This window comes from Pinus tabuliformis, chromosome 3_1, assembly GCF_031772625.1.
Source record: "Pinus tabuliformis cultivar Carrire ecotype Pingquan chromosome 3_1, CPIR1, whole genome shotgun sequence".
NCBI lineage: Eukaryota > Viridiplantae > Streptophyta > Pinopsida > Pinales > Pinaceae > Pinus > Pinus tabuliformis.
Window position 1 is genome coordinate 402,388,118 of NC_142301.1, and position 19,954 is coordinate 402,408,071.

Below are 19,954 nucleotides of genomic sequence, written 5' to 3' on the forward strand. Positions count from 1 at the left end.
TTGCTGAGTAAAGGAAGCTTCCAAACAGTTTTTTGGCCAATGGTCCCACTCCATGTGTAACACTATAAAGCTCGGTTTTCTCTCCCGATCACAAACTTTTCTCAATTTTATGTGGATGCAGTGCTCCCACTCCGTATTTTCTTGCCTATCAACAACTGCCCATAGAGGAATTTTGTGCTAGCTTTTCCCGCGAATTTATCAGTAATCCTTTGCATTCCGCTTGTCACCCTCTCCAATTTTCATTCTGCTACCACATCCCACTTGTTGTCAGAGATTACAAAATTCCAAGATACTGTATGAATTCGACCTTTTCAAATTACACTGTTGGTTTCTTGATACTTATCTTGACTAGTCTGACAAGATTAAACTCAAGCAGTAGAGACTACCCCTATTTATTTCCCCCAACCTTACTATTTCCCCGAATTCTTACTCAAGTGTCATGCGTCTTATCTCTCAAGTAAGAGGGCTATCATCTCCCCTAATGATGAAATCCTTTACACCATCACCTCTGAAAGTATAAACCAAATGTTGCAGGTCAACTATAGTGACTCTCTAACTCCCTTTTCTCTTAAAGCTATTAAATAAATCTATCAGAAACTCATCTTTCCCCAGAGAGCCAATATTTTTGAGGTATTCCTACCAGAAGGTTCTCGACTCCCCAAGAAGAATCCCCCTTATCACTCTTCTAATTTTCCTCAAAGAACTAGACATATTATTTGTCTTGTCATGCATACTTGGTTACTTTTCAAATGAATGGGTATATAAGCCTATTTTAGGCTTTCTATCCACCCTTTCTATAGAAGAAAGGCTATCATTCCCCTTTGACTATGGTCACTTCCTTGTAGATGTAATTCATGAACAATTCCTTCAGTTTTTAACTGAAGGAATGTTAAGATATTCTTCCATTCTTATGTACCTACTCATTTTCTTCCTTACAGATAGGTTTCCGTTTATAGTGAAAAAACTCAATCAACAAACAATCGCAGTGATACAGTTTTAAAGATTTTATTTATCAATTTGTGTATCTAGCAACTTGTTTGCTGAGTGGCCAGCAGATTCCAAGAATCATTGAGGATATTCAAAAAGTGTTGCATCTCAATGAACAGGTGAAGACAGGAGATTGGTATCTATACCAGTCACTTATAGAAATCATAGGTTATGGCTCAGAGCTTCCACCATATAAGCTTCCCATGTACCTTCCAATCAGGATATTTTCCTTGGAGTATATCAGGAAAATAATCCACTTAGAGAACATCCATTTTGTGGCAGCCAAGAAGAAGTCTCAATTCAAAATTTAGACACATATAGGACCTTTTATCTGTAACAACAAAGCAGTAGGAGAGGAAGCAGAATTCTTGCTGAAACAAATGAATTTCCCTCTTAGATTTACATGGTCTTATGACCCCTTTGGGTTAATTTCTAAGAGAAAAGTGGAACAGAAGGCAACTCCTTATGCGCATACCCAAAGACCAAAAATAGAGAAGTACATGAACCAACAAAATTGGGTAGAAAACACATTGCAGGAGGCCAAAGATAAGGTTCTTTCCAGAAATTCCTAAGAGACTCCTATACCCAGAGAAAATATCGAGAAGAGACGGAGACAGAGGACTCTCCTTTAGTCACATAAGTCTCAGCCATAGAATTCAAGATCTACACAAAGAAGACTAAGACAAGTTCTAAGTTAGACTTCCCACTACTGGAGGAAACACGAGGTACCATTGTGCTCTCTGGCCTTCAAACTTTGAAGTTTGATAGTAGTACCACTGGTTCTCCATCATCCTCGACTACTAAAGAGACTCCAGATACAACACCTAACACACCAGAGACATTCACAGAACAAAGACAATTGGATATTTTCCAAAGATATAAAGAAATTAAACAGACGAATGAATCCATTCATGATAACATCTTTTCTCAATTCAGGAAGTAGTCTTCCTCAATCCAGCATATGGAATTCTTACAGGCACAGGTTCCACAACCAAAATCAACAGTTGACTTCAAGTAGACTACGTTTGAGTTTGAGGCAAAGGATGCTCATCCTTTGGATGAGATGGACATGCACCTGCAAATAGGAGAAGTGGTCCACTCAACCTTTACACAGATTTCCCTTAGTACTTCCAAACTATAGCTTTCTTTGAACAATGTTCAATCTCAACTCAAAGTGGAGAAAGTTTCCTCTCTTGCTAAAGACAGCATAATTAAATATTTGGAGGAAATGGTGATCAAAGAAGGTTTTGATCCTAGTAATTCAAAATCCATGGAGGAGATAATTAAGAAAAAGAATGTTGATATAACATATCTAAGGAAGCAATTAAAGTTGCCTGCAACTGAAGATCCTCAATCCAAGGAGTTAGGAGAGACAGAGTTACAGAAAGAAGAAATGTTGAAGCTACTGGTGGATCAGAGTGTACAGATAAAGGGGATGGAAGAAGAGATGGACAAGTTTATCAAAGGGAAGGAGTAGAGTTCACAACTCGTAGTGGTTCCTATTGATGCAATACCATTCTCACCCCTACTTCAAACAGGTATCCCTACAACAACTACAACAACAAAAACATCCTCTTCTATAGTATCTCTCACATCAACTATAGATGATTTAATAAAGTTGGCCCAATCCCTAGAAAACATGTCTATACAGGGAGAAGGAATAAAGAAGTTAAGACAACATGTGAAGACCTTACAGGAGAAGAATATAGGATATGAGAATTCCCTCCTAACAAAAGTATAAAAATCCCAAACATTATCCCAGAGATTGCATCAAATGGAAAAAGCATTCCCATGGGTAATAACCTAGCCCAGGTCAAAGAAAATATTTGGAAATGGATCAATGAAGATATGATAGATATTTGGCCTTCAATACAAATCATATTTGAGCAATAGGAGTTGATTGAAAGATCTAATGAAGCCATTGAAGAAGTAAGAAAATAGTTGGTTACAAATCTAGTGAACCTACTGAGCTCATAAAGTTCCTTAACTCCAAAAATAGACAGGAATTGGAAGAGTTGGAGATTGAAGATAGAACAAAAACTATACTATATGTCAAAAAGTTGTTGACTACGAGAAATTTAATGAGACATCTTGAAGAAAAGTGTCAGATTCTAGACATTGGCGTGCAAAGATTCTTCAACAAGATGGAAGCCTCTATAAGGGACTTCCTAATTTATTAGTAATAAATGATAAGCTCAGTACATGGTCCAATTACAATGAGAAATTGATGATCAACGGTAAAGACAGTTCTAAAGCTATAGGAGGAAGAATTAACATGACAAGAAAATCATTCTTAGAAGCGTTGGCATATGACCTAGACATTCAGTATCAAATTAAACACATATTCATTTCCAAACCAACATTTGCTAAATATAGTGAAGTGGACGAGGTTTACAGAAAGTTATTGAATACAACTATCTTGAGTGAGCAACACTGGGATAAATTATTTGAATTACTGTAGTAAGCAATGGATTTGGTTGTACAACTGAGCATCAATAACACAACATGATTCCAAGGGCTAGACAATCAATAATCCCACAAATTTAGTGCTATCACTTTAGAGAGTTCAAATTTTCCTAAATTTTTGTAATAAGTTAGATAGATTTAGTTTAGGAATTGCTAAATACATCCGAATCGGTTTTGACAGGATATTTGTAAATATATTATAAATACTTCTCTTTTAGAAGTATCAAGGATTGATTTCTGCGTGGATTTTTGCATTCCAGAGTGTTATTGTACTATTTACATTTGACAGGTTGATCAGTAATAAAAAGGGAATTCTTCATAGGATTCATGTGTTAGGTTATCTGGTGATGTGTTTCTTTCGCTATTAATGTGTTATTACTTTGTTTCCATGCTTATGTTTTCTGAAATATGAATTATTTTACAGAAAGTTGATGAACATAATTTGTTGAAAAATACACTCTGCTTCTCGCTATAGATAATTTCAATGTTTTCTTCTAATATCATGTTAAGGAATTCATAATTTATCTTTAACTTCTATTGACCTTATATTTTTTCTTCCATTCCATTTCACTTAAATATAAAGGATCCATTTAGTCTAGCTATCTTGCCCTGTGAAACTCCTTTTAAAAGTTGAAACAGACCCCCTTTGAACTGTACACTCCATAGCCCAATGGAAGGTTCGGGCACTTAATCAACCAATAATTTTAAAATCAAACTTCAAACACTTATAACTAGCCTAATATCTAATACAACAAAGCTAAATGATCCAGGTGGCTCCAGAGAGACACAGAGGACAAACAGGCCTTATGAACACTCGAAAATCAAAGTGCTCAGAATGATTTCGACCCAAGACCAGACCGTAGATCTCGTCATCCTAATCGTGGAGGTGCGAACGATTCATCAAACTGAGCTTGTATGAGGGAGAACGAGCCGGACAAAGTTTTGGTCAAAGTTGCATTGTGGGCCAAGTTTAAGTGTCTTACAATTTGACCGACCTCGAAGCATAAACCTAGCTCTTGAAATTAGTCGAAATTGCGGCCTTGTTAATTTTCCCAATGAACCTTATTTTCTAAAAGTTTTAAAACAACCTCTCTCTTTATAAAAACAAAAAAAAATATTAATATGGTGGTGGGCCACCACCCCCGCCACCCCTCATACGCAAATCACAACAAATATTAAAATAAATAAGGAGGTGGGCGGCCATGACCTTTCCACCCTGGAACCACAACAAAACATATGTTTTAAAACATGGCTTGGTGGCCATCACTCCGCCGAGCCCTCCACCATATGCACCAACATTACATTGTATTAATAGGGGTGGGCACGGGCCACTGACGATGGACCCGACCCACACCCCGAACCATGCCCCAACCACCAATATAACGCAGCACTGACGGCACAGTATATGGGATAGGCAGGCGTCAAACCCACCCGACCCACATGACCAACCCCCAAGTGGGCGACCCAAAAACAAAGTCAAACACGTTTAAGCGCCAAACATAAACATGCAAAAAATAAGGAGGGGCAAGGTTTGACCACCCCCCTCAACTAATGCCTTAATTTAACCATTGAACCAATCCTCCTGATTGCATATGTTGGGTAATACACTGGTCAATTTTTATATAAACCCAGTATTTTTCTATTGCACACAATTCAAGACAAAGATGGAGGAACCAAGAGTGGGCACGCAAATTGAGACAAATTAATTATTTTTTAATGCGGGAGCCATGAATTTTGCAGGAGGGCCAAATTTCCGCTTTGTCAGATTTTGACAAATTTTATATGGATTGAACACCTCTCGTCACCATAAACACAATGGCACTGTCCATTTCTCCATCAAATTTCTGAATTTTTTGGCCATTTTCAGGATGAAGGTGGAACCATGATTGCTGCAAAAACAGGGAGTGGAACCATGAGCCTTGAAATTTTCCCGAGGAGGTAAAATTTTGCCATGTCGAAATATAGTCAAGTTTATACTTGTTTTTAACAGTTTTGCGCAGGGTTCGCAATGGAAAGGTCAAATTTTCCATTTGAGTTGCAGATTTCCAGTCCACCCATGGATCAGAATCTTTGAGGAATCTAAGGGAAATCTAAAAGATTCCTTGAGCCCCAAATTCTCAACTTCTCAGAATTCAGATTTTGGACAGTTGATTTCGCACTACTCAATGCCACAAATCCGATGGTGCATTCAGATTTTTCATTATCTCATTTCATTTTCCAGTCACTTTTCTAAGTGCCAGTGTAGATGTCCACATTCATGTGCGAGCAGTGATTTTCACGTGATTGATGTCATGAGATTGATGGTCCGAATAGATTCAGCAGTTTGACATCTGCTTCTTCATATGGACCTTGGTTGTGAGGTATACGCAGTGTTCATGTACTTCTTCTTTATGCATTATGCTGCACAGATCCTTGATTGATGTTGATGAAGGATCTTGTTTCTTACATGTTTTCATGATTCCTTGCTTGATGTGATGTGGAATCATCTATGTGATGTACTTGCTGTCATGATTCGTCATGTTATGTTTTGAGATCCCTTTGTTCTATGTTACCGGGATACTCTTGTTGTCGTCATGCATGTTTTTGCATTGAGATCCCTTTTATGCCATGTTGGCGGGATGCTCATCATGCATGAGTTTTGTGTCATACTGATAGGAGTCTTGTGACTGAGAGTTCCTGTAGTGGAACATCTCTTAGAGCCACTCCTGTGTGAGGACATTTTCCTTGTATGATCGTGACATCATCTCTTGTGTACATCATCACTATTGACAGCACTTAATGCAGTGGCCTACGCCATCTTGACACCAGGGCCTGCAGACGTAGTTCCTCTTGGACGAACTCCATTATCAACGACTTTTGTTTTTATGTTGTTGATGATTGACATGTTCCTCTTCTTTACAGCATGTAGATGTATTCATTAATGTTCTTTTAAAAATTCAATTTAACACATCATGAAAGTAAAAGGTCTTGGAAGGGTCCTTCATCACACCCGAACTTGGATCAAGTGGTATCAAAGCAGTCTTTGTGTTGATGTGAATTGCAACGTGAACAATGGAACATGCAGCGACAGAGGATGAAAGAGAGATCTATGAGACCATGCTCAACATTTCCAAAAGAGTGGAAATCATGTTTGAAACTCTACAAAGAGAAACAAAGGAAAAGGAGCGATTGCAGCTTCAGTTGCAAGCCACGGAAGAGGCCCTGGAAGAACTGAAGCAAAACAAACATAATCTTTAAACAGAGAATGCTGAATTGAAGATGTGCCTACATGAAGAGAAAGAGGAAAAACAGAGTTTGCTACGACAACTGCAAGCAAAGGACGGGGCCTTGGAAAAGTTGCAGTGTGACCCATGTGAGGTAAAAAGTAGTTCTCCAAATCCATGCATATTTCTTGATGATGATTTCGTTGTTTTTGAAAATCATACCACAGGAATTGGCTCCAAACTATTGAAGAGAATGGGGTATGAAGGAAAAGGCTTGGGCACTAATGGCCAAGGCATTGTCAACCCCATCAAAGTGGAGGAATTACCTTGTCGAATAGGATTTGGGTATGTCGGAAAGGATGTTGGGAATGCGCCAAGACAGGTAGTGAACCACCAATAACGGATGATGAGCATCCCTCATTAGTGCTTTCCAAATCAAAAGAGGAGGTAAAAGATGTTGATTTCCTTTTAGTTTCGTCTTCACATAGTATGAGTTCTGTTGGATATTTGGAGCTCCCAATTACAGGGACAAATATGAGGTTCCTTACAAGGATGAGGCATGAGAAAGAAGAAGAACTTTGTGTTAATAACCAAGGCATGACTCAACCTTTGGAGGTTGTGCATGAACATCGATTTGAAGGCTTGAGATACACTAAAGGGGAGTGCTCGAAGGTGTCAAAGTCATCCGAGACATCATTGAAATCGTTGACGAAAGAGAATGATGGGAACACATCCCCATCATCCCATGGCAGTTTCCTTTGTAGGGAAAGAGTTGAGACAAGTTCTCATCACCGTACTGACATCAGAGACAGCAAGGGAAGATATAACCACTTTTGATCTTTGAATGTTCATTTCAATTATGATCATGTTGATAATAATGAATGTAAAACATGGCATCGAAAAACATGCACCTTTTGTGGATAACATAACCATACCTTTTCTAAGTGTTGGAAAAGAATGGCAGCACACAAAAGGATGAGGCGTGAAAGGCCCTCTCAATAGCATGAAAAGAAATAGGTTAAGTAAATATGGAGGAAGAAAACCTATTGTAGTCATTGCGATAGAAGTGGCCATCAAAGAGCCACTTGTTGGAGGCTCCATCTAGAGCAGCACCTTAAAGACAAAGTGTCGGTGAGTAAACCAGGTGAAGCGGTCATTCGACAATCGAATGAGCCACAAAGAGGTGACCCATTCACATTGATAAGTGAAAAATGGTTTCTATACATGTTGTTTCATAGTCGTTCTTTTGTAAATCATTTGTTGCATTTTAAAATTTAAAAGTGATGATGAGTTTTCCATCATTTGTTCAGCAACAATGATGTTTGGTCTTATTTTGAGTCACATTTTACACTCTGAAAGTGATGTTATGTTTCCATCACTTGTCAAAACAATAGTGTTTGGCCTTATGTATTTAAATCATGTGTTACAGTGATGATGTGTTTTCCATCACTTGTTGAAGCAACAATGATATGTTGGCCTTGTTTCCGCAGCTAAGGTATTGCGTCCATCTTGTTGTAAACTTGACCATCGAGTATGTGTTATAAAATCGTGGCAAGTGTGGGATGCTTGGGTCATTAATTGGTCATGCAAGTCAAGCATGTAAATTGCGAAACAAGGTACAACAGGTTGCAGAGGTAGCAGGTGTCGGCTCGTCGCTTAAGGCTCTGAAGAACAAAGGTGAAGGAGATGGAAGCAAGACCTTTTCAGGACGCTTGTGATGTAGACAGGGTACAGAGAAGTTGCAAATTATTGTTCATGCTTTTGGAGGACTGAAAGCTCCTCAGTGGGGAGGATTGATCCAGGTGGCTCCAAAGAGACACACAGGACAAAAAGGGCTTATGAATGCTTGAAAATCAAAGTTCTCAGAATGACTTCGACCTAGGACCAGAGCGTAGATCTCGTCGTCTTGATCGTGGAGGCGTGAATGGTTCATCAAACCGAGCTCCTATAAGGGAGAATGATCCAGTCAAATTTTTGGTCAAAGTTGGGCTGTGGGCCAGGTTTAAGTGTCCTACAATTTGACTCACCTCGAGGCATAAACCTAGCTACTCAAATTGGTCAAAACTGTGGCCTCGTTAATTTGCCCAGTGACCCTTATTTTCTAAAAGTTTTAATAAAACCTCTCTTTATAAAAACCAAAAAAATATATATATATTAATATGGTGGCAAGCCACCACCCCTGCCACCCCTCATACCCAAATCACAACAAATATTAAAAAAATAAGGGGGCAAGTGGCCATGACCCCGCTGCCCCTGCAACCACAATAAAACATATGTATTAAAACATGGCTCGGTGGCCATCACCCCGTCGAGCCCTCCACCATATGCGTGTTGAAAATGCAACAAGATGATGGAGCTTAGTGGAAAGGAGTCGCCTTCACTAAGTGGGCCCGCAGGCTATTTTTGGTGCACAGTCTATTATTAGACATATGGATCATGGTCTATGAGTTCCAGGATGCCATTTGTGGATGATTGGTCATGTTGGTAAAAATAGATGGACTTCTATTTTTAGACATATGGGCGGTTTCTATTTTTAGACTGCGAGGATAAAAATAGAATAGTCGAATATTATTAGCTCTTAATAATATTTGGACTATAAACATTATCTTATCCTCTTGGAGCACTTTAGTTCGAGCTACAGATGTGGCACATGCAACTATCATAAGGAAATACACTTTTCTTATGAGTCAGTTGAGCTATTGCATGGTGGACTTCAGTTAGAACTCAAGTGATTGAGTTTGGTGGAGTTGATTGAGGAGTTGATGGAGTTGTGTTCAGTTTGACTTAGTTGAACTAGTTGTATTTAGTCTAACTGCAGAATACACTAGTGATGAGTGATGTGAATTAACTATTAATTAATTCACTAATTATTAACTCATAAATCAACTAAAGAATACATCAGTTAACTCAGTGCATGGACAGTTCAGTGGAGACAGGTGTTAGAGGTGAGTGAAAGGGAAAGACAGCTGTCAGTTGTGACTATAGTTGTGCATGAGATTTGCACAATCAATGGATTGAGTATTGCCAATGAGGATTGCATGGTTCAGCCAAGGAAAATACGAGTTTGGATCAGCCATACTCATCCATTCTCATGCAGGATTGCGCAGTGGAGGCAGGCAAGCAGCGGAGGAGATTTGAACCCCTGATTGATTCAGATCTGAGCTAGTTTGTGTGTAACAGGTGGAGATAGTACTGAGTACTTGCGAAGAGTATTGTACTATGTATTGTTACATGTTCTCAATCAATATAATATACAAATAGTTGGGGGTTTTCAGTTGTATGCTTTCCCGGTTACATATTGTGTTAATGTGCGCATGTGATTGATGTTTCATTGTTTTTAATTCCACAAAATTGATGATCAACGTAGAGGAGGTTATGTATTATGCATGTATTCCGCTATAGTGTATAATTAGGATAATCTCTGTGAATAAGTGTCATATTATTCAAAATTTATACATGGTATTGGAGTAGAGTTGATCATCAGATCTATTATTCAGAAAGTGTTTACATTTTATTTCTTCAGGCAGAGTCTGTAATCGGGCCAGGTAGCCACTAGATTCATCCTTCTTTTGGAAGGTGAGATATCCGGTAAAAGCCCATATAGTCAATCTCTATACGAGAAATACTTTGTTCTCACGAATTTTAGATCAGAAGCGGTTGAGTTTTGAGCTAGTGTAATTCGAATTTGCAGTAGTGTTTTCTTGGTGTCAAAGTTGAAATGTCTTTCTACAGATTGCGATTGGAGTATGCTCTTGAAGGCAACTCGAACTATATTGCATGGAAAGACAGGATGGAGGTGGTGTTAGATGACAATGGGTTGAAGGAGTTCATAGAGGCTGAGGTCCCAAAGCCTACTAATGCTACTCACGTTGAGGCTTGGCAAAAGATGACAACAAAGTGTCGAAGGATTCTATTGGAGGGCATGAAGGATCACATTGTGTCCAGCCTGCATGGAAAGGCTTCTCCATACTTGATGTGGAAAGTGTTGACAGATTTATTCCAAAGCAAGAGCGACCAGAGGAAATTGGTGCTCAAGGCTAAACTCAAAAACATTAAGTGTGAGAATGGAGACAGTATGCCCGAGTATCTCACGAAGTTCACCCAATGCCGGGATGAGCTGGGAAGTGTGGGGGTGACTGTCGATGATGAGGACTTGGTGAGCTTGGCTCTCCTTGGTCTTCCGAAGAGTTGGCATTCCTATCAGGACTCTATCAATGGTCGGGAGAAATTGCCAGGATGGGAGAGACTTTGGTCGGATCTTGTGAAAGAGGAGATCAGATGGAGCACCAGAGACAGTTCTTCATCCATGCATGATGAGGATAATTGTGCCTTAGCGAGTAAGGCGAAGAATGGGAAGGATAAGGTTTCTCTTTCTGAATCCAGTTCTTCCAATGATGGGAAGAAGGTTGACAAATCGAAAGTGCGGTGCTTTCGTTGTCATGAGGTGGGCCATTATGCTGCAAATCGTCCATGGAGGAAATCTAAGAAGTGATCCGGGGAAGGATCTGAAGGTGAGGCACTTGCTTCATAGTTTGAGTTGGATTTCACGCTCTTCGCATGCATGGTTTCATCCATGGTGGGAAGTCGTTGGTTTCTTGACACTGGAGCTTCTTTCCACATGACCGGTGACAAGAGTTTGTTCAGTACTTTGGAGGAGAAAGATCTCCAGATACTCATAGCGATGGGTAATGATGAGAAGTATAGTGTCTCAGGTGTAGGCACGTTTATTTTTCAGAGGGAGCATGGAGCTCGCCTTACCTTAACTGATGTTAAGTATGTACCAGGATTGAAGAGAAACTTGGTGTCGATCGCGATGCTGGAAGACAGAGGCTGTGATGTAGTCTTCAGTAAGGGAAAGGTTTTCCTTAGACACATCATCACTAGACAGGTGAAGCAGATTGGTTCACGGGTCAAGAACCTGTATGCTCTTGAGGTTCAAGATGCATGCAAAGCCTTGAGCAGTGAGGCAAATGATGGAGACTTGGTGGTTGAGAGGGAGCGTATATTACCTCTCAACATGCAGAGCCAGAAGAAGTCTCAGACGATTGTGGAGGAGCCATGATTGGTGCAGCAGCTTCAGGAGGTTGTGGAGCAGCCACAACAAGGGAAGCTGAGAGGAGATCGAGTAGAGACATCTACTCATGCAGAGACCTCCAGTAGGGGGAAACTTCGAGCCAGGTGGGCTGAGGGATCACATGTAGCCATGCCTCCAGGTAGGAGGTGGGGCGATATGGATTGATCGTCCCAAGGAGGAGGGGTAGGATCCTTGAGGTACCCAACCTCTTGGATGAGACCTTGCTACGGGAGCCCCAATGTGTAGTAGCAGGAATTGACTGATTGGGTAGAGACAAATGCGGATGGAGCAGCAAAGAGAGCGACAGTGTAGGGAATCCCAAGACAGCGCATAGCTAGTAGACTGCAACAATGTGAGAGGCACAAGTGTTTTTCACAGTGCTAGGTGGCACAAATAGGTGTGCAATGGTGCAAGATGCATGGAGATGTTGCAGTAGCGCAGATGTTAGAGAGGGAGAACTTGTCAGCAACAGGTAGAGCTTCAGCATCATAGTATGTTCCTAGCCCAACAGAGTTTCCAAGTGTTGTTGGAGCAAGTGGACAAGGCAAATGTGTTGCATGCAGAACATTCCAGAGGCAGGATAGGGGTTGCAGATAATCCATATCTTGTTGAGAGGGAGTGTTGAAAATGAAACAAGATGAGGGAGCTTAATGGAAAGGAGTCGCCTTCACTATGTGAGCCCGCAGGCTATTTTTGGCACACAGTCTATTTTTAGACTAGGTCTATTTTTAGACATATGGATCATGGTCTATGAGTTGCAGGATGCTATTTGTGGATGATTTGTCATGTTGGTAAAAATATATGGACTTCTATTTTTAGACATATGGGCAGTTTCTATTTTTAGACTGCCAGGCTAAAAAATAGAACAGTCAAATATTATTAGCTCTTAATAATATTTGGACTATAAACATTATCAACACCTCTCGTCGCCACGAACGTAGTGGCACTTTCCATTTCTCCATCAGAGTTCTGCATTTTTTGGCAATTTTTAGGATGAAGGTGGAACCATGATCGCTATAAAAACAGGGAGTGGAACGATGAGCCTTGAAATTTTCCCGAGGAGGTAAAATTTTGCCATGTCGAAATATAGTCAAGTTTATACTTGTTTTTCACGGTTTTCCGCAGGGGTCATAATGGCAAGGTCAGATTTGCCATTTGAGTTGCAGATTTCTAGTCCATCGATAGAGAAGAATCTTTGAGGAATCTAGATGGAATCTAAAATATTCCTTGAGCCCCAGATTTTCAACTTCTTAGAATTCAGATTTTGGATAGTCGATTTTGCACTACTCAATGCCACAACTATGATGGTGCATTCAGAATTTTCATTCTCTCATTTCATTTTCCGACCACTTTTTCTAAGTGCCAATGCAGATGTCCACATTCATGTGCGAGCAATCATTTTCACGCGATTGATGCCGTGAGATCGATGGTCCGAATAGCTTCAGTAGTTTGACATCCGCTTCTTCAGATGACCCTTGATTGTGAGGTCTATGTAGTGTTCATGTACTTCTTCTTTATGCATTATGCTACATAGATCCTTGATTGATGTTGATGCAGAATCATCTATGTGATGTACTTGCTGTCATGATTCGTCATGTTATGTTTTGAGATATCTTTGTTCTATGTTGCTGGGATACTCTTGTTGTTGTCATGCATGTTTTTGCATTGAGATCCCTTTTATGCCATGTTTGCAAGATGCTCATCATGCATGAGTTTCGTGTCATACTGATAGGAGTCTTGTGACTGAGAGTTCCTGTAGTGGAACATCTCTTAGAGCCACTCTTGTGTGATGGCATTTTCCTTTTATGATCGTGACATCATGTCTTGTGTACATCATCACTATTGACAACACTTAATGCAGCAGCCTACACCATCTTGACACCAGGGCTCGGAGACATAGTCCTCCTGGATGAACTCCGTTATCAACGGATTTTGTTTTTATGTTGTTGATGATTGACATGTTCCTCTTCTTTACAGAATGTAGATGTATTCATTAATGTTCTTTTAAAAATGCAATTTAACACATCACGAAAGTAAAAGGTCTTGGAAGGGTCCTTCATCACACCCGGACTTGGATCATTAAATCTCACAGATAGATCCCTCTCTGAAGTGGGCAGGGCTAGATCCCAACTTCCAAAGTGGTTTGTGGTTACCTTTGTGATTTTCTTCTACAACCTCAGAAAATTACAGAGTGCTAACAGGTTACTCATTAAGATTGAATTTTGTTTGTTTGTTTTTTTTTTAATAATAATTTGTGAAAAAACTATCAATATTTTTACTCAAGGATTAAACAAGCATTATGAATTGTTCTTGCAAATAGAGTAAGGATTTGTCATTACAATGAGTCTCTTTATCTTTAAAACAAATTGTTTTCTTAATGTCGCAAACCAGACAAGGATAGCACTATGAAATATTGGTACTATAAAAGACCTCGTAATTCAGGTTAGAAACCACGTTATAGGCTGAGGTTCACTATGAATTTTTCTATCAAATCCATTGCTTAAGCTCTATTGATAGGTATTGATTACAATAATGTTCCTTAATTCATTCTAGTGACTTATACCTTCATTAACCATTGTGCAACATTGAAAAGAAAGAAGTTTATATTGAATAATATGACTACATGTAGCTCCTATAGCATTTAATCATAATATATGCAACACTGACATCATGTATACTCCATGTGTGGGTATTATAAATTAACAAAGTGTCATTTCACTAAGAAATTTGGGTATTGGCACATACTATTACACGTTTATGTTTTTTATGTTGGTAACCTTTGTATCACTAACATGGAGAGGGTAAGGTTAAAATGATGTACTGATTCAAAAGACTTGGTTGCATGCAGCTATTGATCATACATATAAGAATTTATTTTATGCTAAATTTAATTTTCTTCTTGATATGATTCCCACTAATCTAGAACACTTTATATTGCAATGAAATGGTATGAACATACATTATAATTATTCATTGTTTCCCATAATTAACTAGATTTCTTCATTGGATATGTTACCTCACTAAATCCTATTGCTAGAATAAGCCTTTATATGGAAATTAATGTTATTATATCACTAATGACCTATGGAATACATGATAAAGACTAAAAATTGCCCACACATATTTGATGTCTGAAAATATATTTTGTTTCCTTAGACTCTGTGAAGATAGATTGTTGGTATAGATTTCATAATGAAATTTTTCTTGTATTTGGAGTGGATATTGTCTCAAATAAAGCAATATTATTCATATGTTATGCCACTAGTGTTCATCCCAATGACTTGCATGATTTTTGTTCAAAATGGGATTTTCCATATGACTTTAAGTATAGTTGTAAGCAATATCCCATGTAATTGTGCAACTATGGTATAAGAAGTGTCTTTCCAATATGTGTATCAAACTATAGTTATATTGGTTTTATTATCTCATGCATACTTCTCATAAGAACTATGGAACTTATTGAAGGTAGTTACATTAGTCATACTTAATGTCTCCATATTAAATTATGACTTAAATGTAAGAAATTTATGTGGGAACCCTTATCACCATCACAACTATACAAGGCTCTACCACATGCAAACAAAAGTCATTTTAGCTTGAGAATAAACAATTCTTAGATTGCTACAGTGACCCATAATTCCATGAGAAGATGGAACCTCACGCTGACAAAACTACCAATAAACTAAGCAGAGAGTACAGAATGTCCCACTTTTGTAAAAAGGATATATTGTGGCTTACATTTTTAATGTTGTTTTTTCATTCTGAGGCTCAAAATAAAAATAAAGAACTTGCATAAATGATATTATTGCATGTAAAGAAACGCATGCCTTCCATGATGTTAGTGAACTGATAAGAATGTGTTTTAAATTTAGGAAACTAATCTTTACAGGCCTTCCATGATGTTAGTGCATTGATAAGAATGTGGTTTAAATTTTGGAAACTAAAACTAAGGATATATGAATGGGTTTTTTATTATTTTGGGTGGGGTTCATGTGGATGTGGCATGTGGTTCAAGTTCAATGAAAGTGAAAGCATATTAGTAAAAATGAAAAAACAAATCTTGATTTGGTTTGTTTGGATTAGTTCCATATACAATACAATTGTTATGTGGATGGGAATATTAGTTCCATATATACAATCAAATTGCTATGTGTCAGAATTTTGATTATTTATCCAATTGTTTAGTAGACTAGGACAAGATTATTAGCTCCTTTTTCTATCTTATTTGGAATGTTTCGTAGCTGATTTTGAATTTGGACAACTGACTTCTTTGAAAAGATAATGCAAATTGTGTTTCTTGTGTGGGGTTGTGCTTATGTATTTTGAAGATATGTAGTTCAAATATTTAAAAATGTGATGGAGGGTTATTCTCATTAATGGCTTTATATGCCTAGATATCTTCAACTATTTCCTTGTTATATTTTTTCCTTTCTATTTATTGAAAAGAACCTGTAACATAGAATCCTTCATGCTGCTGCAGATTTTACCCACATCTGCCTTCTCAAGGGTAAATTTTGTTTGCATGGTGTTCCATTGTGTGGATTTTCTATTGTCATTCCACAATAATTTCATGGGATATATGTTGTGCTTTGTCATTCTGCTAACACTCATTGATTCAATCATATCTTGATTGTAGTATTAGAAAGTTTAAGATCTATTTTTGTGACCTAACCATTGCAATATCTATGGTTGTCAACAAATAATCCCTATTATGACATGTTCTAATATCATAGCACTTACATTACAATAAATATTTGTTATTTAACATAACATTTGATGACCTTATTGAATAATATTGATATTTCTCACACTCAAATTGTAACATATCACATTTATATTCATTTATGCCTTTTCTCCATATGATATCGACTTACGACATTTCCTTTGCAACATCTACTGCAATTGCTATTTAAATAATTATAAACTATAATAAGTATTAATATTTCATACACAATCCAAATCAAACCCATCCTGTGACCATATGTACAAATAAATCCTCATACCTATGACATTTTGCAAATTCTACAAATCACACAAATAGTCCCATGGATTTTGGCTCATCAATGTGGGTTTCACGACCATGAGATTTTAAGGGCTCGCTGTTTCATTATCCTAATCTTAGAGATTGCATTAACATTTCCCTTAATTAGTTTCTTGCAATGGATTCATTTAAGATCATTATTTGACGTAAGAATAATATTATTTTCCTTTTTGAAATACAATAAAAAAATGTGATATTCAATAATAAATATATGATAAGATGGATCTTGCAACCATTTTATTATTATTATTGTTGTTATTATTATTATGTAGTGCAAGGAAAATGAGATATATATAGATATATATATATATATATATATATATATAGAGAGAGAGAGAGAGAGAGAGAGAGAGAGAGAGAGAGAGAGAGAGAGAGAGTCAATCTTAGAATAATACATATTTTTGAGTTATAAAAAATAATGTTATGTTATACGTAAAATGGAGGATAATGAAAATATTTGAACGAAAGTTGAAGAGTAGTGAAAATATTTAATTGTTATAATTTGTTTTAATAGGATATAGTGAATGTCAAATTTTATCATTGGTTAGGGGTGGGTATATAATATTAGGTGATTAGTGGAATTGTTGGTGTGTGAGGGTATGGGGGTTTCATCTTGTTAACTAATATATTATCACATTTATTTATAAATGGGTTTTTAAAATTGTGAAAAGTAAAATAAATATATTGTGGGTTTTGTGTGGGATGTGTTGGATACTAATATAAATTGGATAATTATATTATTTTTCATCTATATTGATGCTTTAAAATTTGAAAAATGAAGGAATTAGCTTGTAGGGTTATTTTTACTAGCATGTCCCAGTTTGGAGAATTAAGGTTTTGAAACCTTTCGGAGAATTTTGAGCCATTAAATGGAATTTCTTGGGGGAAAAATTCCTTGTTTAGAATGGGACCTCGAGATGTTATTCTATACTTATATACATTTCTAATGGCGCAAGAATTGTATCAATCATAGTTCATATGAAAAAATTATGCCTCCCGTAAGTTGACCTACCATGTTGACCACCATGGTATGAGTGGATGCCACATAAAACCCTATTACTTATTCATGTGGATTTAGACACATGTGGAATTTGAGGAAGAATATAGAATGTTCTAGAACATAACTCTAGTTGAGGGTTGAGAGAGCTAAACCTTAACCCTAGTTGGAAATTACGGTGTGTAAAATATTGGGCCACTCGGAGTAGGGGTTCCATTATATGCTATTGTATTTTGTTCCATAATTAAGCATAATGATTAGGGGTAGGAAGTTATATGGTAAAATATAGGGGATTAATATTATGTATCAGCCATATAGGCCATAAGTCTTAGATAACTCCATAAAGAGTAGCTTTTTCTTTGTATTTACACATTTTTCCACACCATAGAAAATAAAGCAAGGAAACCTCATCTTCTAGCTGGTTTTTCTCCCATAACGGTTTCCCAAGGAAATTATTTGTGTTTATTGTGTATTGTGTGTGTATTTATTTTTGTTTTATATTTCTTGTGTTTCAAATAATTTGATTAAATAAGAAAAAGACTAACTAACTAGATAATCTAAAATCTAAGGAAAAATTAATAGTAAAGATTTTAGTAATTCTATCATTTTTTTTGTCATGAGTTTTTCCAATGGAATATCCATTTCAATGTAGATATCATGTAATAAGGGGTTTATAAGTATTGAGACGTATAAAAAAGGGTATTCACTAAAAATAAGGATTCTTTTAATGGGAAGATGTATTTGGAGAGGGGGTTCAGCAAAAGCATTTTGAGAGGTATTTATCAGTATCTAGTGAAATTATGAGTATTATTTAATATTCAAAAAATGTAGGTGCTATGGTATGATGTTCATTGAACAATGAAGTAAAAACCCTTTTTTTCACCCCTAGTGTAAATATTATTATATGAATTATTCATGTAAATTGATGTAAATTATAAATGATGACTAAGGAAGACATAGATTTAGAGTCTGTTGAGGAGAATTTGCTTGGGAATCGTTTATGGAAATAGCCAAGCTCAAAATTTTGAATTTAATTGCCACACATATCCCTGTTTAATTGAAGGAAAAATCAAATGCATTAAAAATGGCATATGGGCGCTTTTGTAAAAGGATGAGCTATTCCTACTCTTGTGGGACAAATCGGCTCTAGTCAACATACAAAGGGAAAAGAAATAACAGGAAAGAACAAGTGGGAAAGGAATTGGGGGAGAATAGATAAAAGAGTAATGTGAAGAGAAAACATAAACGACGAAGGAAAATACAAACAAAAGAGAAAGAAACAACATGTGGAGTCACTAGTTATGTCCTCTAGATCCTTGTGTTTGCTTATTAGTGGAGCCACTGGTTAGATTCTCTAGATTCTTATGTTATTTAATAGGTGGAGGCTGAGTTGTCTCGATTCCCATGGAGTGTATCAAGTGGGGAAAAGGTGTGCTATTTATGCCTATAGGCATAACAGTTAAAGGCACTATGGGCCTTTAATTCCTAAACGGTGAAGTAGGTGGAGATACTCTGGGGTATAGATCCCTGTAGTGATTGTTTGGGTGGAGATGATGTCTTCTCTTAAAGCCTGGGTGTAAGGTGGAGGCACTTCGTACTCTAGATTCCCATGTGAATTTTAATCAGACTGGTGTGATTTTCCCTTGAGCACTTTTCTTCTCAAGCTCAGGGGTGGTTAACTGCAAGAACAAAATGGTAGTGCAATTGATCACCTACGATTGGGAGGAGAGATGAAGCCCCTCTCTAAGTTTCCATTCATTCAATTATTATGATAACTTTTCTTACTTGTATGTTTGTGCATATCGTTGCAATATGAATGATTATTAATGTTGTTATATGACATTCGGTCGATTAACAACAATGTAAACTTTGAAACGGAACTAATATGATTACCCATTTCGTAGAGGTAGCAAAAAAGTGACCCGATTTTGAAAAGTGGTGATGCAGAATACACATATTTTTTTTTAGCATAGTTTTTGACATTATAAAATTTTTTATGTACATTATCTTTTAGAATGTTAGTGATTTGCATGCTGATTTTAAAAAGTGTTGATTCTGCATCAGTCCCTTTTTTTAAAAGACCTACTTTTTGACTTTAAATTTTCTAATGTATCGAATATGAATAATTATTTTTTAAATAACAATTTTTGAAGTAGTCTTCTCCTTCATTTTTTTTTTGTAGTGAG